The sequence below is a fragment of the Pristiophorus japonicus genome, unplaced genomic scaffold (assembly GCF_044704955.1).
Source record: "Pristiophorus japonicus isolate sPriJap1 unplaced genomic scaffold, sPriJap1.hap1 HAP1_SCAFFOLD_2478, whole genome shotgun sequence".
NCBI lineage: Eukaryota > Metazoa > Chordata > Chondrichthyes > Pristiophoridae > Pristiophorus > Pristiophorus japonicus.
Window position 1 is genome coordinate 1 of NW_027252208.1, and position 25,311 is coordinate 25,311.

At 56.0% G+C, this 25,311-nt stretch overlaps 1 long non-coding RNA gene across 1 annotated transcript; it reads right to left on the minus strand.

Moving 5' to 3' along the window:
• Positions 1-1,484: 1,484 nt before the first annotated feature.
• On the minus strand, positions 1,485-25,311 carry LOC139246984 (uncharacterized). The gene is made up of 3 exons (XR_011590793.1): positions 25,209-25,311; positions 24,894-24,951; positions 1,485-1,570 (listed from the first exon to the last, which is right to left on the minus strand). It is a non-coding gene; the product is annotated as an uncharacterized lncRNA (long non-coding RNA).

The window sequence follows — 25,311 nt, forward strand, 5'->3', positions numbered from 1 at the left end:
GCGAGGGAGGGAGGGCGAGGGAGGGAGGGCGAGGGAGGGAGGGCGAGGGAGGGAGGGAGGGCGAGGGAGGGAGGGCGACGGAGGGCGAGGGAGGGCGAGGGAGGGAGGGCGAGGGAGGGAGGGAGGGCGAGGGAGGGAGGGAGGGCGAGGGAGGGAGGGAGGGCGAGGGAGGGCGAGGGAGGGAGGGAGCGCGAGGGAGGGAGGGAGCGCGAGGGAGGGAGGGAGCGCGAGGGAGGGAGGGAGCGAGCGCGAGCGAGGAAGGGAGGGAGCGCGAGGGAGGGAGGAAGCGCGAGGGAGGGAGCGAGCGAGCGAGAGAGAGAGAGAGAGAGAGAGACTGAGAGAGAGAGACCGAGAGAGAGAAACCGAGAGAGAGAGAGACTGAGAGTGAGACAGTGCGAGAGAGAGAGTCCGAGAGAGAGAGAGACCGAGAGAGAGAGACAGACACCGAGAGAGAGAGAGCGAGCGAGCGAGAGACAAGAGAGAGAGAGCGAGCGAGCGAGAGACAAGAGAGAGAGAGAGAGAGAGACACATAGAAACATAGAAAATAGGTGCAGGAGTAGGCCATTCGGCCCTTCGATCCTGCACCACCATTCAATAAGATCATGGCTGATCATTCCCTCCGTACCCCTTTCCTGCTTTCTCTCCATACCCCTTGATCCCTTCAGCCGTAAGGGCCACATCTAACTCCCTCTTGAATATATCCAATGAACTGGCATCAACAACTCTCTGCGGCAGGGAATTCCACAGGTTAACAACTCTCTGAGTGAAGAAGATTCTCCTCATCTCAGTCCTAAACGGCCTACCCCTTATCCTAAGACTGTGTCCCCTGGTTCTGGACTTCCCCAACATCGGGAACATTCTTCCTGCATCTAACCTGTCCAGTCCCGTCAGAATTTTATATGTTTCTATGAGATCACCTCTCATCCTTCTAAGCTCCAGTGCATAAAGGCCCAGTCGATCCAGTCTCTCCTCATATGTCAGTCCAGCCATCCCAGGAATCAGTCTGGTGAACCTTCACTGCATTCCCTCAATAGCAAGAACGTCCTTCCTCAGACTAGGAGACCAAAACTGAACACAATATTCCAGGTAAGGCCTCACTAAGGTCCTGTACAACTGCAGTAAGACCTCCCTGCACCTCGACTCAAATCCCCTAGCCATGAAGGCCAACATACCATTTGCTTTCTTCACCGCCTGCTGAGAGAAACAGAGTCAGAAAGCGAGAGAGAGCGAGAGAGACACAGAGCCAGAGAGACACAGAGCCAGAGAGACACACAGAGCCAGAGAGACACAGAGCGAGAGCGAGAGAGACACAGAGCCAGAGAGACACACAGAGCCAGAGAGACACAGAGCGAGAGAGACACAGAGCGAGAGAGACACAGAGCGAGAGAGAGCGTGCTATGTTAACATTGGGACCAACTCCCAACTCGCTGGGCTTCCCGACCCCCGCCCCTTCCAGGACTCCCGGTCACTTCAGTCCCTCCCTTACCCAGCACTTTCCTGCTCCTCTCAATGGCAGTCCGACGAGTCTGTTCAAATATGGCCTCCAGGTCAAAGGTCCTGGCCTTCTTGCCTGTGAAAACAACATTACAATCTCAAAACACAGCGCTTTACAAAGTGAAGCAACAGAAATGGCAGTGCAGCAGGTCAAACACAGGGAACCTGCGATTAAACCCAACCAAAGTGGAATGAAGGTCTCCCTGTGTCAGCCGTGCTCAGTACCACAACAGTCATAGCTCTGACTCACAGGTCGTGGGTTGAAGCCCCATTCCAGAGACGAGGGCGCAAAATCAAGGACAACACTCCACTGCAATACTGTCGCAGGGGCAGTACTGAGGGAGCGCCGCACTGTCGGAGGGGCAGTACTGAGGGAGTGCCGCACTGTCGCAGGGGCAGTACTGAGGGAGTGCCGCACTGTCGCAGTACTGAGGGAGTGCCGCACTGTCGCAGGGGCAGTACTGAGGGAGTGCCGCACTGTCGCAGTACTGAGGGAGTGCCGCACTGTCGCAGGGGCAGTACTGAGGGAGTGCCGCACTGTCGCAGGGGCAGTACTGAGGGAGTGCCGCACTGTCGGAGGGGCAGTCCTGAGGGAGCGCCGCACTGTCGCAGGGGCAGTACAGAGGGAGCGCCGCACTGTCGCAGGGGCAGTACAGAGGGAGCGCCGCACTGTCACAGGGGCAGTACTGAGGGAGTGCCGCACTGTCGGAGGGGCAGTACTGAGGGAGTGCCGCACTGTCCAGGGGCAGTACTGAGGGAGTGCCGCACTGTCGCAGGGGCAGTACTGAGGGAGTGCCGCACTGACACAGGGGCAGTACTGAGGGAGTGCCGCACTGTCGCAGGGGCAGTACTGAGGGAGCGCCGCACTGTCGGAGGGGCTGTACTGAGGGAGTGCCGCACTGTCGGAGGGGCAGTACTGAGGGAGCGCTGCACTGTCGGAGGGGCAGTACTGAGGGAGCGCCGCACTGTCGGAGGGGCAGTACTGAGGGAGCGCTGCACTGTCGGAGGGGCAGTTCTGAGGGAGTACTGTATCTAACTCCATGCATTACCTGCCCTGGGAGTGTTTGATGGGACAGTGTAGAGGGAGCTTTACTCTGTATCGAACCCCCTGTACCTGCCCTGGGAGTGTTTGATGGGACGGTGTAGAGGGAGCTTTACTCTGTATCTAACCCCCTGTACCTGCCCTGGGAGTGTTTGATGGGACAGTGCAGAGGGAGCTTTACTCTGTATCTAACCCCCTGTACCTGCCCTGTGAGTGTTTGATGGGACAGTGCAGAGGGAGCTTTACTCTGTATCTAACCCCCTGTACCTGCCCTGGGAGTGCTTGATGGCACAGTGCAGAGGGAGCTTTACTCTGTATCTAACCCCCTGTACCTGCCCTGGGTGTGTTTGATGGGACAGTGTAGAGGGAGCTTTACTCTGTATCGAACCCCGTGCTGTACCTGCCCTGGGAGTGTTTGATGGGACAGTGTAGAGGGAGCTTTACTCTGTATCTAACCCCCTGTCCCTGCCCTGGGAGTGTTTGATGGGACAGTGTAGAGGGAGCTTTACTCTGTATCTAACCCCCTGTACCTGCCCTGGGAGTGTTTGATGGGACAGTGTAGAGGGAGCTTTACTCTGTATCTAACCCCGTGCTGTACCTGCCCTGGGAGTGTTTGATGGGAAAGTGTAGAGGGAGCTTTACGCTGTATCTAAACCCCTGTACCTGCCCTGGGAGTGTTTGATGGGGACAGTGTAGAGGGAGCTTTACTCTGTATCTAACCCCCTGTACCTGCCCTGGGAGTGTTTGATGGGACAGTGTAGAGGGAGCTTTACTCTGTATCTAACCCCCTGTACCTGCCCCGGGAGTGTTTGATGGGACAGTTTAGAGGGAGCTTGACTCTGTATCTCACCCCCTGTACCTGCCCTGGGTGTGTTTGATGGGACAGTGTAGAGGGAGCTTTACTCTGTATCTAACCCCCTGTACCTGCCCTGGGAGTGTTTGATAGGACGGTGCAGAGGGAGCTTTACTCTGTATCTAACCCCCTGTACCTACCCTGGGAGTGTTTGATGGGACACAGTGTAGCGGGAGCTTTACTCTGTATCTAACCCCTGTACCTGCCCTGGGAGTGCTTGATGGGACAGTGCAGAGGGAGCTTTACTCTGTATCTAACCCCCTGTACCTGCCCTGGGAGTGTTTGATGGGACAGTGTAGAGGGAGCTTTACTCTGTATCTAACCCCCTGTGCCTGGCCTGGGAGTGTTTGATGGGACAGTGTAGAGGGAGCTTTGCTCTGTATCTAACCCCGTGCTGTACCTGCCCTGGGAGTGTTTGATGGGACAGTGTAGAGGGAGCTTTACTCTGTATCTAACCCCCTGTACCTGCCCTGGGAGTGCTTGATGGGACAGTGTAGAGGGAGCTTTACTCTGTATCTAACCCCCTGTACCTGCCCCGGGAGTGTTTGATGGGACAGTGTAGAGGGAGCTTTACTCTGTGTCCAACCCCCTGTACCTGCCCTGGGTGTGTTTGATGGGACAGTGTCGAGGGAGCTTTACTCTGTATCTAACCCCCTGTACCTGCCCTGGGAGTGTTTGATGGGACAGTGTAGAGGGAGCTTTACTCTGTATCTAACCACCTGTACCTGCCCCGGGAGTGTTTGATGGGACAGTGTAGAGGGAGCTTTACTCTGTGTCCAACCCCCTGTACCTGCCCTGGGTGTGTTTGATGGGACAGTGTCGAGGGAGCTTTACTCTGTATCTCACCCCCTGTACCTGCCCTGGGTGTGTTTGATGGGACAGTGTAGAGGGAGCTTTACTCTGTATCTAACCCCCTGTACCTGCCCTGGGAGTGTTTGATGGGACAGTGTAGAGGGAGTTTTACTCTGTATCTAACCCCCTGAACCTGCCCTGGGAGTGTTTGATGGGACAGTGTAGAGGGAGCTTTACTCTGTATCTAACCCCCTGTACCTGCCCTGGGAGTGTTTGATGGGACAGTGTAGAGGGAGCTTTACTCTGTATCTAACCCCCTGTACCTGCCCTGGGAGTGCTTGATGGGACAGTGTAGAGGGAGCTTTACTCTGTATCTAACCCCCTGTACCTGCCCTGGGTGTGCTGGATGGGACAGTGTCGAGGGAGCTTTACTCTGTATCTCACCCCCTGTACCTGCCCTGGGTGTGTTTGATGGGACAGTGCAGAGGGAGCTTTACTCTGTATCTAACCCCCTGTACCTGCCCTGGGAGTGTTTGATGGGACAGTGTAGAGGGAGCTTTACTCTGTATCTAACCCCCTGTGCCTGGCCTGGGAGTGTTTGATGGGACAGTGTAGAGGGAGCTTTGCTCTGTATCTAACCCCGTGCTGTACCTGCCCTGGGAGTGTTTGATGGGACAGTGTAGAGGGAGCTTTACTCTGTATCTAACCCCCTGTACCTGCCCTGGGAGTGCTTGATGGGACAGTGTAGAGGGAGCTTTACTCTGTATCTAACCCCCTGTACCTGCCCCGGGAGTGTTTGATGGGACAGTGTAGAGGGAGCTTTACTCTGTGTCCAACCCCCTGTACCTGCCCTGGGTGTGTTTGATGGGACAGTGTCGAGGGAGCTTTACTCTGTATCTAACCCCCTGTACCTGCCCTGGGAGTGTTTGATGGGACAGTGTAGAGGGAGCTTTACTCTGTATCTAACCCCCTGTACCTGCCCCGGGAGTGTTTGATGGGACAGTGTAGAGGGAGCTTTACTCTGTGTCCAACCCCCTGTACCTGCCCTGGGTGTGTTTGATGGGACAGTGTCGAGGGAGCTTTACTCTGTATCTCACCCCCTGTACCTGCCCTGGGTGTGTTTGATGGGACAGTGTAGAGGGAGCTTTACTCTGTATCTAACCCCCTGTACCTGCCCTGGGAGTGTTTGATGGGACAGTGTAGAGGGAGTTTTACTCTGTATCTAACCCCCTGAACCTGCCCTGGGAGTGTTTGATGGGACAGTGTAGAGGGAGCTTTACTCTGTATCTAACCCCCTGTACCTGCCCTGGGAGTGTTTGATGGGACAGTGTAGAGGGAGCTTTACTCTGTATCTAACCCCCTGTACCTGCCCTGGGAGTGCTTGATGGGACAGTGTAGAGGGAGCTTTACTCTGTATCTAACCCCCTGTACCTGCCCTGGGTGTGCTGGATGGGACAGTGTCGAGGGAGCTTTACTCTGTATCTCACCCCCTGTACCTGCCCTGGGTGTGTTTGATGGAACAGTGTAGAGGGAGCTTTACTCTGTATCTCACCCCCTGTACCTGCCCTGGGAGTGTTTGATGGGACAGTGTAGAGGGAGTTTTACTCTGTATCTAACCCCCTGTACCTGCCCTGGGAGTGTTTGATGGGACAGTGTAGAGGGAGCTTTACTCTGTATCTAACCCCCTGTACCTGCCCTGGGAGTGTTTGATGGGACAGTGTAGAGGGAGCTTTACTCTATATCTAACCCCCTGTACCTGCCCTGGTAGTGCTTGATGGGACAGTGTAGAGGGAGCTTTACTCTGTATCTAACCCCCTGTACCTGCCCTGGGTGTGCTGGATGGGACAGTGTCGAGGGAGCTTTACTCTGTATCTCACCCCCTGTACCTGCTCTGGGTGTGTTTGATGGGACAGTGTAGAGGGAGCTTTACTCTGTATCTAACACCCTGCACCTGCCCTGGGAGTGTTTGATGGGACAGTGCAGAGGGAGCTTTACTCTGTATCTAACCCCCTGTACCTGCCCTGGGAGTGTTTGATGGGGCAGTGTAGAGGGAGCTTTACTCTGTATCTAACCCCCTGTACCTGCCCTGGGAGTGTTTGATGGGACAGTGTAGAGGGAGCTTTACTCTGTATCTAACCCCCTGTACCTGCCCTGGGAGTGTTTGATGGGACAGTGTAGAGGGAGCTTTACTCTGTATCTAACCCCCTGTACCTGCCCTGGGTGTGTTTGATGGGACAGTGTAGAGGGAGCTTTACTCTGTATCTAACCCCCTGTACCTGCCCTGGGAGTGTTTGATGGGGACAGTGTAGAGGGAGCTTTACTCTGTATCGAACCCCCTGTACCTGCCCTGGGGGTGTTTGATGGGACAGTGTAGAGGGAGCTTTACTCTGTATCTAACCCCGTGCTGTACCTGCCCTGGGAGTGTTTGATGGGACAGTGTAGAGGGAGCTTTACTCTGTATCTAACCCCGTGCTGTACCTGCCCTGGGAGTGTTTGATGGAACAGTGTAGAGGGAGCTTTACTCTGTATCTAACCCCGTGTACCTGCCCTGGGAGTGTTTGATGGGACAGTGTAGAGGGAGCTTTACTCTGTATCTAACTCCCTGTACCTGCCCTGCGAGTGTTTGATGGGACAGTGTAGAGGGAGCTTTGCTCTGTATCTAACCCCCTGTACCTGCCCTGGGAGTGCTTGATGAGACAGTGTAGAGGGAGCTTCACTCTGTATCTAATCTCCTGTACCTGCCCTGGGAGTGTTTGATGGGACAGTGTAGAGGAGCTTTACTCTGTATCTAACCCCCTGTACCTGCCCTGGGAGTGTTTGATGGGACAGTGTAGAGGGAGCTTTACTCTGTATCTAACCCCCTGTACCTGCCCTGGGAGTGTTTGATGGGACAGTGTAGAGGGAGCTTTACTCTGTATCTAACCCCCTGTACCTGCCCTGGGAGTGTTTGATGGGACAGTGTAGAGGGAGCTTTACTCTGTATCTAACCCCCTGTACCTGCCCTGGGAGTGTTTGATGGGACAGTGTAGAGGGAGCTTCACTCTGTATCTAATCTCCTGTACCTGCCCTGGGAGTGTTTGATGGGACAGTGTAGAGGGAGGTTTACTCTGTATCTACCCCCCTGTACCTGCCCTGGGAGTGTTTGATGGGACAGTGTAAAGGGAGCTTTACTCTGTATCTAACCCTCTGTACCTGCCCTGGGAGTGTTTGATGGGACAGTGTAGAGGGAGCTTTACTCTGTATCTAACCCCCTGTACCTGCCCTGGGAGTGTTTGATGGGACAGTGTAGAGGGAGCTTTACTCTGTATCTAACCCCCTGTACCTGCCCTGGGAGTGTTTGATGGGACAGTGTAGAGGGAGCTTTACTCTGTATCTAACCCCCTGTACCTGCCCTGGGAGTGTTTGATCGGACAGTGTAGAGGGAGCTTCACTCTGTATCTAATCTCTTGTACCTGCCCTGGGAGTGTTTGATGGGACAGTGTAGAGGGAGCTTTACTCTGTATCTAACCCCCTGTACCTGCCCTGGGAGTGTTTGATGGGACAGTGCAGAGGGAGCTTTACTCTGTATCTAACCCCCTGTACCTGCCCTGGGAGTGTTTGATGGGACAGTGTAGAGGGAGCTTTACTCTGTATCTAACCCCCTGTACCTGCCCTGGGAGTGTTTGATGGACAGTGTAGAGGGAGCTTTACTCTGTATCTAACCCCCTGTACCTGCCCTGGGAGTGTTTGATGGGATCGTGTAGAGGGAGCTTTACTCTGTATCTAACCCCCTGTACCCGGGGGGGTTACTCTGTATCTGACCCCTGTACCCGGGGGGTTACTCTGTATCTGACCCCTGTACCCGGGGGGTTACTCTGTATCTAACCCTGTACCCGGGCGGTTACTCTTTATCTAACCCCCTGTACCCGGGGGGTTACTCTGTATCTGACCCCTGTACCCGGGGGGGTTACTCTGTATCTGACCCCTGTACCCGGGGGGTTACTCTGTATCTGACCCCTGTACCCGGGGGGTTACTCTGTATCTGACCCCTGTACCCGGGAGGTTACTCTGTATCTAACCCTGTACCCGGGGGGTTACTCTGTATCTAACCCTGTACCCGGGGGGTTACTCTGTATCTAACCCCCTGTACCCGGGGGATTACTCTGTATCTAACCCCCTGTACCCGGGGTGTTACTCTGTATCTGACCCCTGTACCCGGGGGGTTACTCTGTATCTAACCCCCTGTACCCGGGGGGTTACTCTGTATCTAACCCTGTACCCGGGGGGTTACTCTGTATCTAACCCCCTGTACCCGGGGGGTTACTCTGTATCTGACCCCTGTACCCGGGGGGTTACTCTGTATCTGACCTCTGTACCCGGGGAGTTACTCTGTATCTAACCCTGTACCCGGGGGGTTACTCTGTATCTAATCCCCTGTACCCGGGGGGTTACTCTGTATCTAACCCTGTACCCGGGGGGTTACTCTGTATCTAACCCTGTACCCGGGGGGTTACTCTGTATCTAACCCTGTACCCGGGGGGTTACTCTGTATTTGACCCCCTGTACCCGGGGGGTTACTCTGTATCTGACCCTGTACCCGGTTGATTACTCTGTATCTAACCCTGTACCCGGGGGGTTACTCTGTATCTAACCCTGTACCCGGGGGGTTACTCTGTATCTAACCCTGTACCCGGGGGGTTACTCTGTATCTGACCCTGTACCCGGGGGGGGTTACTCTGTATCTAACCCCCTGTACCCGGGGGGTTACTCTGTATCTAACCCTGTACCCGGGGGGGTTACTCTGTATCTAACCCTGTACCCGGGGGGTTACTCTGTATCTGACCCCTGTACCCGGGGGGTTACTCTGTATCTAACCCTGTACCCGGGGGGTTACTCTGTATCTAACCCCCTGTACCCGGGGGGTTACTCTGTATCTAACCCCCTGTACCCGGGGGGTTACTCTGTATCTGACCCTGTACCCGGGGGGTTACTCTGTATCTAACCCTGTACCCGGGTGGTTACTCTGTCTCTAACCCTGTACCCGGGAGGTTACTCTGTATCTAACCCCCTGTACCCGGGGGGTTACTCTCTATCTGACCCTGTACCCGGGGGGTTACTCTGTATCTGACCCTGTACCCGGGGGGTTACTCTGTATCTGACCCTGTACCCGGGGGGTTACTCTGTATCTAACCCTGTACCCGGGGGGTTACTCTGTATCTAACCCCCTGTACCCGGGGAGTTACTCTGTATCTGACCCTGTACCCGGGGGTTACGCTGTATCTGACCCTGTACCCGGGGGGTTACTCTGTATCTGACCCCTGTACCCGGGGGTTACTCTGTATCTGACCCCCTGTACCCGGGGGGTTACTCTGTATCTGACCCTGTACCCGGGGGTTACTCTGTATCTGACCCTGTACCCGGGGGGTTACTCTGTATCTGACCCTGTACCCGGGAGGTTACTCTGTATCTAACCCCCTGTACCCGGGGGGTTACTCTGTATCTAACCCTGTACCCAGGGGGTTACTCTGTATCTAACCCCCTGTACCCGGGGGGTTACTCTGTATCTAACCCCCTGTACCCGGGGGGTTACTCTGTATCTAACCCCCTGTACCCGGGGGGTTACTCTGTATCTAACTCTGTACCCGGGGGGTTACTCTGTATCTGACCCTGTACCCGGGGGGTTACTCTGTATCTGACCCCCTGTACCTGCCCTGGGAGTGTTTGATGGGACAGTATAGAGGGAGCTTTACTCTGTATCTAACCCCCTGTACCTGCTCTGGGAGAGTGTGATGGGACAGTGTAGAGGGAGCTTTACTCTGTATCTAACCCCCTGTACCTGCCCCGGGAGTGTTTGATGGGACAGTTTAGAGGGAGCTTGACTCTGTATCTCACCCCCTGTACCTGCCCTGGGTGTGTTTGATGGGACAGTGTAGAGGGAGCTTTACTCTGTATCTAACCCCCTGTACCTGCCCTGGGAGTGTTTGATGGGACGGTGCAGAGGGAGCTTTACTCTGTATCTAACCCCCTGTACCTACCCTGGGAGTGTTTGATGGGACAGTGTAGCGGGAGCTTTACTCTGTATCTAACCCCTGTACCTGCCCTGGGAGTGCTTGATGGGACAGTGCAGAGGGAGCTTTACTCTGTATCTAACCCCCTGTACCTGCCCTGGGAGTGTTTGATGGGACAGTGTAGAGGGAGCTTTACTCTGTATCTAACCCCCTGTGCCTGGCCTGGGAGTGTTTGATGGGACAGTGTAGAGGGAGCTTTGCTCTGTATCTAACCCCGTGCTGTACCTGCCCTGGGAGTGTTTGATGGGACAGTGTAGAGGGAGCTTTACTCTGTATCTAACCCCCTGTACCTGCCCTGGGAGTGCTTGATGGGACAGTGTAGAGGGAGCTTTACTCTGTATCTAACCCCCTGTACCTGCCCCGGGAGTGTTTGATGGGACAGTGTAGAGGGAGCTTTACTCTGTGTCCAACCCCCTGTACCTGCCCTGGGTGTGTTTGATGGGACAGTGTCGAGGGAGCTTTACTCTGTATCTAACCCCCTGTACCTGCCCTGGGAGTGTTTGATGGGACAGTGTAGAGGGAGCTTTACTCTGTATCTAACCCCCTGTACCTGCCCCGGGAGTGTTTGATGGGACAGTGTAGAGGGAGCTTTACTCTGTGTCCAACCCCCTGTACCTGCCCTGGGTGTGTTTGATGGGACAGTGTCGAGGGAGCTTTACTCTGTATCTCACCCCCTGTACCTGCCCTGGGTGTGTTTGATGGGACAGTGTAGAGGGAGCTTTACTCTGTATCTAACCCCCTGTACCTGCCCTGGGAGTGTTTGATGGGACAGTGTAGAGGGAGTTTTACTCTGTATCTAACCCCCTGAACCTGCCCTGGGAGTGTTTGATGGGACAGTGTAGAGGGAGCTTTACTCTGTATCTAACCCCCTGTACCTGCCCTGGGAGTGTTTGATGGGACAGTGTAGAGGGAGCTTTACTCTGTATCTAACCCCCTGTACCTGCCCTGGGAGTGCTTGATGGGACAGTGTAGAGAGAGCTTTACTCTGTATCTAACCCCCTGTACCTGCCCTGGGTGTGCTGGATGGGACAGTGTCGAGGGAGCTTTACTCTGTATCTCACCCCCTGTACCTGCCCTGGGTGTGTTTGATGGGACAGTGTAGAGGGAGCTTTACTCTGTATCTCACCCCCTGTACCTGCCCTGGGAGTGTTTGATGGGACAGTGTAGAGGGAGTTTTACTCTGTATCTAACCCCCTGTACCTGCCCTGGGAGTGTTTGATGGGACAGTATAGAGGGAGTTTTACTCTGTATCTAACCCCCTGTACCTGCCCTGGGAGTGTTTGATGGGACAGGTTAGAGGGAGCTTTACTCTGTATCTAACCCCCTGTACCTGCCCTGGGAGTGTTTGATGGGACAGTGTAGAGGAGCTTTACTCTGTATCTAACCCCGTGCTGTACCTGCCCTGGGAGTGTTTGATGGGACAGTGTAGAGGGAGCTTTACTCTGTATCTAACCCCGTGCTGTACCTGCCCTGGGAGTGTTTGATGGGACAGTGTAGAGGGAGCTTCACTCTGTATCTAATCTCCTGTACCTGCCCTGGGAGTGTTTGATGGGACAGTGTAGAGGGAGCTTTACTCTGTATCTAACACCCTGCACCTGCCCTGGGAGTGTTTGATGGGACAGTGCAGAGGGAGCTTTACTCTGTATCTAACCCCCTGTACCTGCCCTGGGAGTGTTTGATGGGGCAGTGTAGAGGGAGCTTTACTCTGTATCTAACCCCCTGTACCTGCCCTGGGAGTGTTTGATGGGACAGTGTAGAGGGAGCTTTACTCTGTATCTAACCCCCTGTACCTGCCCTGGGAGTGTTTGATGGGACAGTGTAGAGGGAGCTTTACTCTGTATCTAACCCCCTGTACCTGCCCTGGGTGTGTTTGATGGGACAGTGTAGAGGGAGCTTTACTCTGTATCTAACCCCCTGTACCTGCCCTGGGAGTGTTTGATGGGGACAGTGTAGAGGGAGCTTTACTCTGTATCGAACCCCCTGTACCTGCCCTGGGGGTGTTTGATGGGACAGTGTAGAGGGAGCTTTACTCTGTATCTAACCCCGTGCTGTACCTGCCCTGGGAGTGTTTGATGGGACAGTGTAGAGGGAGCTTTACTCTGTATCTAACCCCGTGCTGTACCTGCCCTGGGAGTGTTTGATGGAACAGTGTAGAGGGAGCTTTACTCTGTATCTAACCCCGTGTACCTGCCCTGGGAGTGTTTGATGGGACAGTGTAGAGGGAGCTTTACTCTGTATCTAACTCCCTGTACCTGCCCTGCGAGTGTTTGATGGGACAGTGTAGAGGGAGCTTGGCTCTGTATCTAACCCCCTGTACCTGCCCTGGGAGTGCTTGATGAGACAGTGTAGAGGGAGCTTCACTCTGTATCTAATCTCCTGTACCTGCCCTGGGAGTGTTTGATGGGACAGTGTAGAGGGAGGTTTACTCTGTATCTAACCCTCTGTACCTGCCCTGGGAGTGTTTGATGGGACAGTGTAAAGGGAGCTTTACTCTGTATCTAACCCCCTGTACCTGCCCTGGGAGTGTTTGATGGGACAGTGTAGAGGGAGCTTTACTCTGTATCTAACCCCCTGTACCTGCCCTGGGAGTGTTTGATGGGACAGTGTAGAGGGAACTTTACTCTGTATCTAACCCCCTGTACCTGCCCTGGGAGTGTTTGATGGGACAGTGTAGAGGGAGCTTTACTCTGTATCTAACCCCCTGTACCTGCCCTGGGAGTGTTTGATGGGACAGTGTAGAGGGAGCTTCACTCTGTATCTAATCTCCTGTACCTGCCCTGGGAGTGTTTGATGGGACAGTGTAGAGGGAGGTTTACTCTGTATCTAACCCCCTGTACCTGCCCTGGGAGTGTTTGATGGGACAGTGTAAAGGGAGCTTTACTCTGTATCTAACCCCCTGTACCTGCCCTGGGAGTGTTTGATGGGACAGTGTAGAGGGAGCTTTATTCTGTATCTAACCCCCTGTACCAGCCCTGGGAGTGTTTGATGGGACAGTGTAGAGGGAGCTTTACTCTGTATCTAACCCCCTGTACCTGCCCTGGGAGTGTTTGATGGGACAGTGTAGAGGGAGCTTTACTCTGTATCTAACCCCCTGTACCTGCCCTGGGAGTGTTTGATGGGACAGTGTAGAGGGAGCTTTACTCTGTATCTAACCCCCTGTACCTGCCCTGGGAGTGTTTGATGGGGCAGTGTAGAGGGAGCTTTACTCTGTATCTAACCCCCTGTACCTGCCCTGGGAGTGTTTGATGGGACAGTGTAGAGGGAGCTTTACTCTGTATCTAACCCCCTGTACCTGACCTGGGAGTGTTTGATGGGGACAGTGTAGAGGGAGCTTTACTCTGTATCTAACCCCCTGTACCTGCCCTGGGAGTGTTTGATGGGGACAGTGTAGAGGGAGCTTTACTCTGTATCTAACCCTCTGTACCTGCCCTGGGGGTGTTTGATGGGACAGTGTAGAGGGAGCTTTACTCTGTATCTAACCCCGTGCTGTACCTGCCCTGGGAGTGTTTGATGGGACAGTGTAGAGGGAGCTTTACTCTGTATCTAAACCCGTGCTGTACCTGCCCTGGGAGTGTTTGATGGGACAGTGCAGAGGGAGCTTTACTCTGTATCTAACCCCCTGTACCTGCCCTGGGAGTGTTTGATGGGACAGTGTAGAGGGAGCTTTACTCTGTATCTAACTCCCTGTACCTGCCCTGGGAGTGTTTGATGGGACAGTGTAGAGGGAGCTTTACTCTGTATCTGACCCCCTGTACCTGCCCTGGGAGTGTTTGATGGGACAGTGTAGAGGGAGCTTCACTCTGTATCTAATCTCCTGTACCTGCCCTGGGAGTGTTTGATGGGACAGTGTAGAGGGAGGTTTACTCTGTATCTAACCCCCTGTACCTGCCCTGGGAGTGTTTGATGGGACAGTGTAAAGGGAGCTTTACTCTGTATCTAACCCTCTGTACCTGCCCTGGGAGTGTTTGATGGGACAGTGTAGAGGGAGCTTTACTCTGTATCTAACCCCCTGTACCTGCCCTGGGAGTGTTTGATGGGACAGTGTAGAGGGAGCTTTACTCTGTATCTAACCCCCTGTACCTGCCCTGGGAGTGTTTGATGGGACAGTGTAGAGGGAGCTTTACTCTGTATCTAACCCCGTGCTGTACCTGCCCTGGGAGTGTTTGATCGGACAGTGTAGAGGGAGCTTCACTCTGTATCTAATCTCTTGTACCTGCCCTGGGAGTGTTTGATGGGACAGTTTGGAGGGAGCTTTACTCTGTATCTAACCCCCTGTACCTGCCCTGGGTGTATTTGATGGGACAGTGTAGAGGGAGCTTTACTCTGTATCTAACCCCCTGTACCTGACCTGGGAGTGTTTGATGGGGACAGTGTAGAGGGAGCTTTACTCTGTATCTAACCCCCTGTACCTGCCCTGGGAGTGTTTGATGGGGACAGTGTAGAGGGAGCTTTACTCTGTATCTAACCCTCTGTACCTGCCCTGGGGGTGTTTGATGGGACAGTGTAGAGGGAGCTTTACTCTGTATCTGACCCCCTGTACCTGCCCTGGGAGTGTTTGATGGGACAGTGTAGAGGGAGCTTTACTCTGTATCTAATCTCCTGTACCTGCCCTGGGAGTGTTTGATGGGACAGTGCAGAGGGAGCTTTACTCTGTATCTAACCCCCTGTACCTGCCCTGGGAGTGTTTGATGGGACAGTGTAGAGGGAGCTTTACTCTGTATCTAACCCCCTGTACCTGCCCTGGGAGTGTTTGATGGACAGTGTAGAGGGAGCTTTACTCTGTATCTAACCCCCTGTACCTGCCCTGGGAGTGTTTGATGGGATCGTGTAGAGGGAGCTTTACTCTGTATCTAACCCCCTGTACCCGGGGGGGTTACTCTGTATCTGACCCCTGTACCCGGGGGGTTACTCTGTATCTGACCCCTGTACCCGGGGGGTTACTCTGTATCTGACCCCTGTACCCGGGCGGTTACTCTTTATCTAACCCCCTGTACCCGGGGGGTTACTCTGTATCTGACCCCTGTACCCGGGGGGGTTACTCTGTATCTGACCCCTGTACCCGGGGGGTTACTCTGTATCTGACCCCTGTACCCGGGGGGTTACTCTGTATCTGACCCCTGTACCCGGGGGGTTACTCTGTATCTAACCCTGTACCCGGGGGGTTACTCTGTATCTAACCCTGTACCCGGGGGGTTACTCTGTATCTAACCCCCTGTACCCGGGGGATTACTCTGTATCTAACCCCCTGTACCCGGGGTGTTACTCTGTATCTGACCCCTGTACCCGGGGGGTTACTCTGTATCTAACCCCCTGTACCCGGGGGGTTACTCTGTATCTAACCCTGTACCCGGGGGGTTACTCTGTATCTAACCCCCTGTACCCGGGGGGTTACTCTGTATCTGACCCCTGTACCCGGGGGGTTACTCTGTATCTGACCCCTGTACCCGGGGAGTTACTCTGTATCTAACCCTGTACCCGGGGGGTTACTCTGTATCTAATCCCCTGTACCCGGGGGGTTACTCTGTATCTAACCCTGTACCCGGGGGGTTACTCTGTATCTAACCCTGTACCCGGGGGGTTACTCTGTATCTGACCCCCTGTACCCGGGGGGTTACTCTGTATCTGACCCTGTACCCGGTTGATTACTCTGTATCTAACCCTGTACCCGGGGGGTTACTCTGTATCTAACCCTGTACCCGGGGGGTTACTCTGTATCTAACCCTGTACCCGGGGGGTTACTCTGTATCTAACCCTGTACCCGGGGGTTACTCTGTATCTAACCCTGTACCCGGGGGTTACTCTGTATCTGACCCCTGTACCCGGGGTGTTACTCTGTATCTAACCCCCTGTACCCGGGGGGTTACTCTGTATCTGACCCTGTACCCGGGGGGGTTACTCTGTATCTAACCCCCTGTACCCGGGGGGTTACTCTGTATCTAACCCTGTATCCGGGGGGGGTTACTCTGTATCTAACCCTGTACCCGGGGGGTTACTCTGTATCTAACCCCCTGTACCCGGGGGGTTACTCTGTATCTAACCCTGTACCCGGGGGGTTACTCTGTATCTAACCCCCTGTACCCGGGGGGTTACTCTGTATCTAACCCCCTGTACCCGGGGGGTTACTCTGTATCTGACCCTGTACCCGGGGGGTTACTCTGTATCTAACCCTGTACCCGGGGGGTTACTCTGTCTCTAACCCTGTACCCGGGAGGTTACTCTGTATCTAACCCCCTGTACCCGGGGGGTTACTCTCTATCTGACCCTGTACCCGGGGGGTTACTCTGTATCTGACCCTGTACCCGGGGGGTTACTCTGTATCTAACCCTGTACCCGGGGGGTTACTCTGTATCTAACCCCCTGTACCCGGGGAGTTACTCTGTATCTGACCCTGTACCCGGGGGTTACGCTGTATCTGACCCTGTACCTGGGGGGTTACTCTGTATCTGACCCTGTACCCGGGGGGTTACTCTGTATCTGACCCCTGTACCCGGGGGGTTACTCTGTATCTGACCCCCTGTACCCGGGGGGTTACTCTGTATCTGACCCTGTACCCGGGGGTTACTCTGTATCTGACCCTGTACCCGGGGGGGTTACTCTGTATCTGACCCTGTACCCGGGAGGTTACTCTGTATCTAACCCCCTGTACCCGGGGGGTTACTCTGTATCTGACCCCTGTACCCGGGGGTTACTCTGTATCTAACTCTGTACCCGGGGGGTTACTCTGTATCTAACCCTGTACCCGGGGGTTACTCTGTATCTAACCCCCTGTACCCGGGGGGTTACTCTGTATCTGACCCTGTACCCCGGGTGGTTACTCTGTATCTAACCCTGTACCCGGGGGGTTACTCTGTATCTAACCCTGTACCCGGGGGGTTACTCTGTATCTAACCCCCTGTACCCGGGGGGTTACTCTGTATCTAACCCTGTACCCGGGGGGTTACTCTGTATCTGACCCTGTACCCGGGGGGTTACTCTGTATCTGACCCTGTACCCGGGGGGTTACTCTGTATCTGACCCTGTACCCGGGGGGTTGCTCTGTATCTAACCCTGTACCCGGGGGGTTACTCTGTATCTAACCCCCTGTACCCGGGGGGTTACTCTGTATCTGACCCTGTACCCGGGGGGTTACTCTGTATCTAACCCCCTGTACCCGGGGGGTTACTCTGTATCTAACCCCCTGTACCCCGGGGGTTACTCTGTATCTAACCCCCTGTACCCGGGGGGTTGCTCTGTATCTAACCCTGTACCTGGGGGGTTACTCTATATCTAACCTCCTGTACCCGGGGGGTTACTCTGTATCTGACCCTGTACCCGGGGGTTTTCTCTGTATCTAACCCTGTACCCGGGGGGTTACTCTGTATCTAACCCCCTGTACCCGGGGGGTTACTCTGTATCTGACCCTGTACCCGGGGGGTTACTCTGTATCTAACCCCCTGTACCCGGGGGGTTACTCTGTATCTAACCCCCTGTACCCGGGGGGTTACTCTGTATCTAACCCCCTGTACCCGGGGGTTACTCTGTATCTAACCCCCTGTACCCGGGGGGTTACTCTGTATCTAACCCCCTGTACCCGGGGGGTTACTCGGTATCTAACCTCCTGTACCCGGGGGGTTACTCTGTATCTGACCCCTGTACCCGGGGGGTTACTCTGTATCTAACTCTGTACCCGGGGGTTACTCTGTATCTAACCCTGTACCCGGGGGGTTACTCTGTATCTAACCCCCTGTACCCGGGGGGTTACTCTGTATCTAACTCTGTACCCGGGGGGTTACTCTGTATCTAACCCTGTACCCGGGGGGGTTACTCTGTATCTAACCCTGTACCCGGGGGGTTACTCTGTATCTAACCCTGTACCCGGGGGGTTACTCTGTATCTAACCCTGTACACGGGGGGTTACTCTGTATCTAACCCTGTACCCGGGGGGTTACTCTGTATCTAACCCTGTACCCGGGGGGTTAATCTGTATCTAACCCCCTGTACCCGGGGGGTTACTCTGTATCTAACCCCCTGTACCCGGGGGGTTGCTCTGTATCTAACCCTGTACCTGGGGGGTTACTCTGTATCTAACCCCCTGTACCCGGGGGGTTACTCTGTATCTGACCCTGTACCGGGGGTTTTCTCTGTATCTAACCCTGTACCCGGGGGGTTACTCTGTATCTAACCCCCTGTACCCGGGGGGTTACTCTGTATCTGACCCTGTACCCGGGGGGTTACTCTGTATCTAACCCCCTGTACCCGGGGGGTTACTCTGTATCTAACCCCCTGTACCCGGGGGGTTACTCTGTATCTAACCCCCTGTACCCGGGGGGTTACTCTGTATCTAACCCCCTGTACCCGGGGGGTTACTCTGTATCTAACCCCCTGTACCCGGGGGGTTACTCGGTATCTAACCTCCTGTACCCGGGGGGTTACTCGGTATCTGACCCCTGTACCCGGGGGGTTACTCTGTATCTAACTCTGTACCCGGGGGTTACTCTGTATCTAACCCTGTACCCGGGGGGTTACTCTGTATCTAACCCCCTGTACCCGGGGGGTTACTCTGTATCTAACTCTGTACCCGGGGGGTTACTCTGTATCTAACCCTGTACCCGGGGGGGTTACTCTGTATCTAACCCTGTACCCGGGGGGTTACTCTGTATCTAACCCTGTACCCGGGGGGTTACTCTGTATCTAACCCTGTACCCGGGGGGTTACTCTGTATCTAACCCTGTACCCGGGGGTTACTCTGTATCTAACCCTGTACCCGGGGGGTTACTTTGTATCTAACCCTGTACCCGGGGGGTTACTCTGTATCTAACCCCCTGTACCCGGGGGGGTTACTCTGTATCTAACCCCCTGTACCCGGGGGGTTACTCTGTATCTAACCCCCTGTACCCGGGGGGTTACTCTGTATCTGACCCCTGTACCCGGGGGGTTACTCTGTATCTAACCCCCTGTACCCGGGGGGTTACTCTGTATCTAACCCTGTACCCGGGGGGTTACTCTGTATCTAACCCCCTGTACCCGGGGGGTTTCTCTGTATCTGACCCCTGTACCCGGGGGGTTACTCTGTATCTAACCCTGTACCCGGGGGGTTACTCTGTATCTAACCCTGTACCCGGGGGGTTACTCTGTATCTGACCCCCTGTACCCGGGGGGTTACTCTGTATCTGACCCCCTGTACCCGGGGGGTTACTCTGTATCTGACCCCCTGTACCCGGGGGGTTACTCTGTATCTAACCCTGTACCCGGGGGGTTACTCTGTATCTAACCCTGTACCCGGGGGGTTACTCTGTATCTAACCCTGTACCCGGGGGGTTACTCTGTATCTAACCCTGTACCCGGGGGGTTACTCTGTATCTAACCCTGTACCCGGGGGGTTACTCTGTATCTAACCCTGTACCCGGGGGTTACTCTGTATCTGACCCCTGTACCCGGGGGGTTACTCTGTATCTAACCCCCTGTACCCGGGGGGTTACTCTGTAACTGACCCTGTACCCGGGGTGGTTACTCTGTATCTAACCCCCTGTACCCGGGGTGGTTACTCTGTATCTAACCCCCTGTACCCGGAGGGTTACTCTGTATCTAACCCTGTACCCGGGGGGTTACTCTGTATCTAACCCTGTACCCGGGGGGTTACTCTGTATCTAACCCTGTACCCGGGGGGTTACTCCGTATCTAACCCCCTGTACCCGGGGGGTTACTCTGTATCTAACTCTGTACCCGGGGGTTACTCTGTATCTAACCCTGTACCCGGGGGGTTACTCTGTATCTAACCCCCTGTACCCGGGGGGTTACTCTGTATCTAACTCTGTACCCGGGGGGTTACTCTGTATCTAACCCTGTACCCGGGGGGGTTACTCTGTATCTAACCCTGTACCCGGGGGGTTACTCTGTATCTAACCCTGTACCCGGGGGGTTACTCTGTATCTAACCCTGTACCCGGGGGGTTACTCTGTATCTAACCCTGTACCCGGGGGTTACTCTGTATCTAACCCTGTACCCGGGGGGTTACTCTGTATCTAACCCTGTACCCGGGGGGTTACTCTGTATCTAACCCCCTGTACCCGGGGGGGTTACTCTGTATCTAACCCCCTGTACCCGGGGGGTTACTCTGTATCTAACCCCCTGTACCCGGGGGGTTACTCTGTATCTGACCCCTGTACCCGGGGGGTTACTCTGTATCTAACCCCCTGTACCCGGGGGGTTACTCTGTATCTAACCCTGTACCCGGGGGGTTACTCTGTATCTAACCCCCTGTACCCGGGGGGTTTCTCTGTATCTGACCCCTGTACCCGGGGGGTTACTCTGTATCTAACCCTGTACCCGGGGGGTTACTCTGTATCTAACCCTGTACCCGGGGGGTTACTCTGTATCTGACCCCCTGTACCCGGGGGGTTACTCTGTATCTGACCCCCTGTACCCGGGGGGTTACTCTGTATCTGACCCCCTGTACCCGGGGGGTTACTCTGTATCTAACCCTGTACCCGGGGGGTTACTCTGTATCTAACCCTGTACCCGGGGGGTTACTCTGTATCTGACCCCTGTACCCGGGGGGTTACTCTGTATCTAACCCTGTACCCGGGGGGTTACTCTGTATCTAACCCTGTACCCGGGGGGTTACTCTGTATCTAACCCTGTACCCGGGGGTTACTCTGTATCTGACCCCTGTACCCGGGGGGTTACTCTGTATCTAACCCCCTGTACCCGGGGGGTTACTCTGTAACTGACCCTGTACCCGGGGTGGTTACTCTGTATCTAACCCCCTGTACCCGGGGTGGTTACTCTGTATCTAACCCCCTGTACCCGGAGGGTTACTCTGTATCTAACCCTGTACCCGGGGGGTTACTCTGTATCTAACCCTGTACCCGGGGGGTTACTCTGTATCTAACCCTGTACCCGGGGGGTTACTCCGTATCTAACCCCCTGTACCCGGGGGGTTACTCTGTATCTAACCCCCTGTACCCGGGGGGTTACTCTGTATCTGACCCTGTACCCGGGGGGTTACTCTGTATCTAACCCTGTACCCGGGGGGTTACTCTGTATCTGACCCTGTACCCGGGGGTTACTCTGTATCTGACCCTGTACCCGGGGGGTTACTCTGTATCTAACCCCCTGTACCCGGGGGGTTACTCTGTATCTAACACCCTGTACCCGGGGGGTTACTCTGTATCTGACCCCTGTACCCGGGGGGTTACTCTGTATCTAACTCTGTACCCGGGGGGTTACTCTGTATCTAACCCTGTACCCGGGGGGTTACTCTGTATCTAACCCCCTGTACCCGGGGGGTTACTCTGTATCTGACCCTGTACCCGGGGGGTTACTCTGTATCTGACCCCTGTACCCGGGGAGTTACTCTGTACCCGGGGGGTTACTCTGTACCCGGGGGGTTACTCTGTATCTGACCCTGTACCCGGGGGGTTACTCTGTACCCGGGGGGGTTACTCTGTATCTGACCCTGTACCCGGGGGGTTACTCTGTACCCGGGGGGTTACTCTGTATCTAACCCCCTGTACCCGGGGGGTTACTCTGTATCTAACCCCCTGTACCCGGGGGGTTACTCTGCATCTGACCCCTGTACCCAGGGGGTTACTCTGTATCTGACCCCTGTACCCGGGGGGTTACTCTGTATCTGACCCTGTACCCGGGGGGTTACTCTGTATCTGACCCTGTACCCGGGGGGGTTACTCTGTATCTAACCCCCTGTACCCAGGGGGTTACTCTGTATCTAATCCTGTACCCGGGGGGTTACTCTGTATCTAACCCCCTGTACCCGGGGGGTTACTCTGTATCTAACCCCCTGTACCCGGGGGGTTACTCTGTATCTAACCCCCTGTACCCGGGGGGTTACTCTGTATCTAACCCTGTACCCGGGGGGTTACTCTGTACCCGGGGGGTTACTCTGTATCTAACCCCCTGTACCCGGGGGGTTACTCTGTACCCGGGGGGTTACCCTGTATCTGACCCCTGTACCCGGGGGGTTACTCTGTATCTAACCCCCTGTACCCGGGGGGTTACTCTGTACCCGGGGGGTTACCCTGTATCTGACCCCTGTACCCGGGGGGTTACTCTGTATCTAACCCCCTGTACCCGGGGGGTTACTCTGTACCCGGGGGGTTACTCTGTATCTAACCCCTGTACCCGGGGGGTTACTCTGTACCCGGGGGGTTACCCTGTATCTGACCCCTGTACCCGGGGGGTTACTCTGTACCCGGGGGGTTACCCTGTACCCGGGGGGTTACTCTGTACCCGGGGGGTTACCCTGTATCTGACCCCTGTACCCGGGGGGTTACTCTGTACCCGGGGGGTTTCCCTGTACCCGGGGGGTTACCCTGTACCCGGGGGGTTACCCTGTACCCGGGGGGTTACTCTGTACCCGGGGGGGGTTACTCTGTATCTAATCCTGTACCCGGGGGGTTACTCTGTATCTAACCCCCTGTACCCGGGGGGTTACCCTGTACCCGGGGGGTTACTCTGTACCCGGGGGGGGTTACTCTGTATCTAACCCCCTGTACCCGGGGGGTTACTCTGTACCCGGGGGGTTACCCTGTACCCGGGGGGTTACCCTGTATCTAACCCCCTGTACCCGGGGGGTTACCCTGTACCCGGGGGGTTACCCTGTACCCGGGGGGTTACTCTGTACCCGGGGGGTTACTCTGTATCTAACCCCTGTACCCGGGGGGTTACTCTGTACCCGGGGGGTTACCCTGTACCCGGGGGGTTACTCTGTACCCGGGGGGTTACTCTGTATCTAACCCCTGTACCCGGGGGGTTACTCTGTACCCGGGGGGTTACCCTGTATCTGACCCCTGTACCCGGGGGGTTACTCTGTACCCGGGGGGTTACCCTGTACCCGGGGGGTTACTCTGTACCCGGGGGGTTACCCTGTATCTGACCCCTGTACCCGGGGGGTTACTCTGTACCCGGGGGGTTTCCCTGTACCCGGGGGGTTACCCTGTACCCGGGGGGTTACCCTGTACCCGGGGGGTTACCCTGTACCCGGGGGGTTACTCTGTACCCGGGGGGGGTTACTCTGTATCTAATCCTGTACCCGGGGGGTTACTCTGTATCTAACCCCCTGTACCCGGGGGGTTACCCTGTACCCGGGGGGTTACTCTGTACCAGGGGGGGGTTACTCTGTATCTAACCCCCTGTACCCGGGGGGTTACTCTGTACCCGGGGGGTTACCCTGTACCCGGGGGGTTACCCTGTATCTAACCCCCTGTACCCGGGGGGTTACCCTGTACCCGGGGGGTTACCCTGTACCCGGGGGGTTACTCTGTACCCGGGGGGTTACCCTGTACCCGGGGGGTTACCCTGTACCCGGGGGGTTACTCTGTACCCGGGGGGTTACCCTGTACCCGGGGGGTTACCCTGTATCTAACCCTGTACCCGGGGGGTTACCCTGTATCTAACCCTGTACCCGGGGGGTTACTCTGTATCTAACCCTGTACCCGGGGGGTTACCCTGTACCCGGGGGGTTACTCTGTACCCGGGGGGGGTTACTCTGTATCTAACCCTGTACCTGGGGGGTTACTCTGTATCTAACCCTGTACCCGGGGGGTTACCCTGTACCCGGGGGGTTACCCTGTACCCGGGGGGTTACCCTGTATCTAACCCTGTACCCGGGGGGTTACTCTGTACCCGGGGGGTTACCCTGTACCCGGGGGGTTACCCTGTATCTAACCCTGTACCCGGGGGGTTACTCTGTATCTAACCCTGTACCCGGGGGGTTACTCTGTACCCGGGGGGTTACTCTGTACCCGGGGGGGGTTACTCTGTATCTAACCCTGTACCTGGGGGGTTACTCTGTATCTAACCCTGTACCCGGGGGGTTACCCTGTACCCGGGGGGTTACCCTGTACCCGGGGGGTTACCCTGTACCCGGGGGGTTACCCTGTATCTAACCCTGTACCCGGGGGGTTACTCTGTATCTAACCCTGTACCCGGGGGGTTACCCTGTACCCGGGGGGTTACTCTGTACCCGGGGGGTTACTCTGTACCCGGGGGGGGTTACTCTGTATCTAACCCTGTACCTGGGGGGTTACTCTGTATCTAACCCTGTACCCGGGGGGTTACCCTGTACCCGGGGGGTTACCCTGTACCCGGGGGGTTACCCTGTATCTAACCCTGTACCCGGGGGGTTACTCTGTACCCGGGGGGTTACCCTGTACCCGGGGGGTTACCCTGTATCTAACCCTGTACCCGGGGGGTTACTCTGTATCTAACCCTGTACCCGGGGGGTTACCCTGTACCCGGGGGGTTACTCTGTACCCGGGGGGTTACTCTGTACCCGGGGGGGGTTACTCTGTATCTAACCCTGTACCTGGGGGGTTACTCTGTATCTAACCCTGTACCCGGGGGGTTACCCTGTACCCGGGGGGTTACCCTGTACCCGGGGGGTTACCCTGTACCCGGGGGGTTACCCTGTATCTAACCCTGTACCCGGGGGGTTACTCTGTATCTAACCCTGTACCCGGGGGGTTACCCTGTACCCGGGGGGTTACTCTGTACCCGGGGGGTTACTCTGTACCCGGGGGGGGTTACTCTGTATCTAACCCTGTACCTGGGGGGTTACTCTGTATCTAACCCTGTACCTGGGGGGTTACTCTGTATCTAACCCTGTACCCGGGGGGTTACCCTGTACCCGGGGGGTGTTTGCCGGGCCGGTGGGGAGGAGATTTACCGAAGCCGGAGAATCCCATCACGGAGCTGATGTCCGGGTCGCTCAGGTCCATCCCGGGCTGTGAAACAAAACACAGAATGTCAGGGTCTGAGAGTTCCCCCAAACCCCCCCCACACCCGGGCCCGGGGCCGCTGTCTCCGGCCGCTCCACTGTGGGCCCCGGGCCCGGCCCCGGGCTCGGTGTCGGATCGATTCCCGCGGGCCCAGTCCCGGCCCGGCCTCTCCCCCTCTCTCTCCCTCCCGCTCTCTCCCTCTCCCCCCTCACCCCTCGGGCCCCGGGCCCAGTCTCTCCCTCAGTCCCCGGCCTCAGTTTTACCGGGTTTGATGATTTGATGATTTCACCGAAAGCGGCCGCCGACACGAGGGGGAGGAGCCTATATCCGGGGGAGGAGCCTGTACCCTTACCCCCCGGGGGGAGG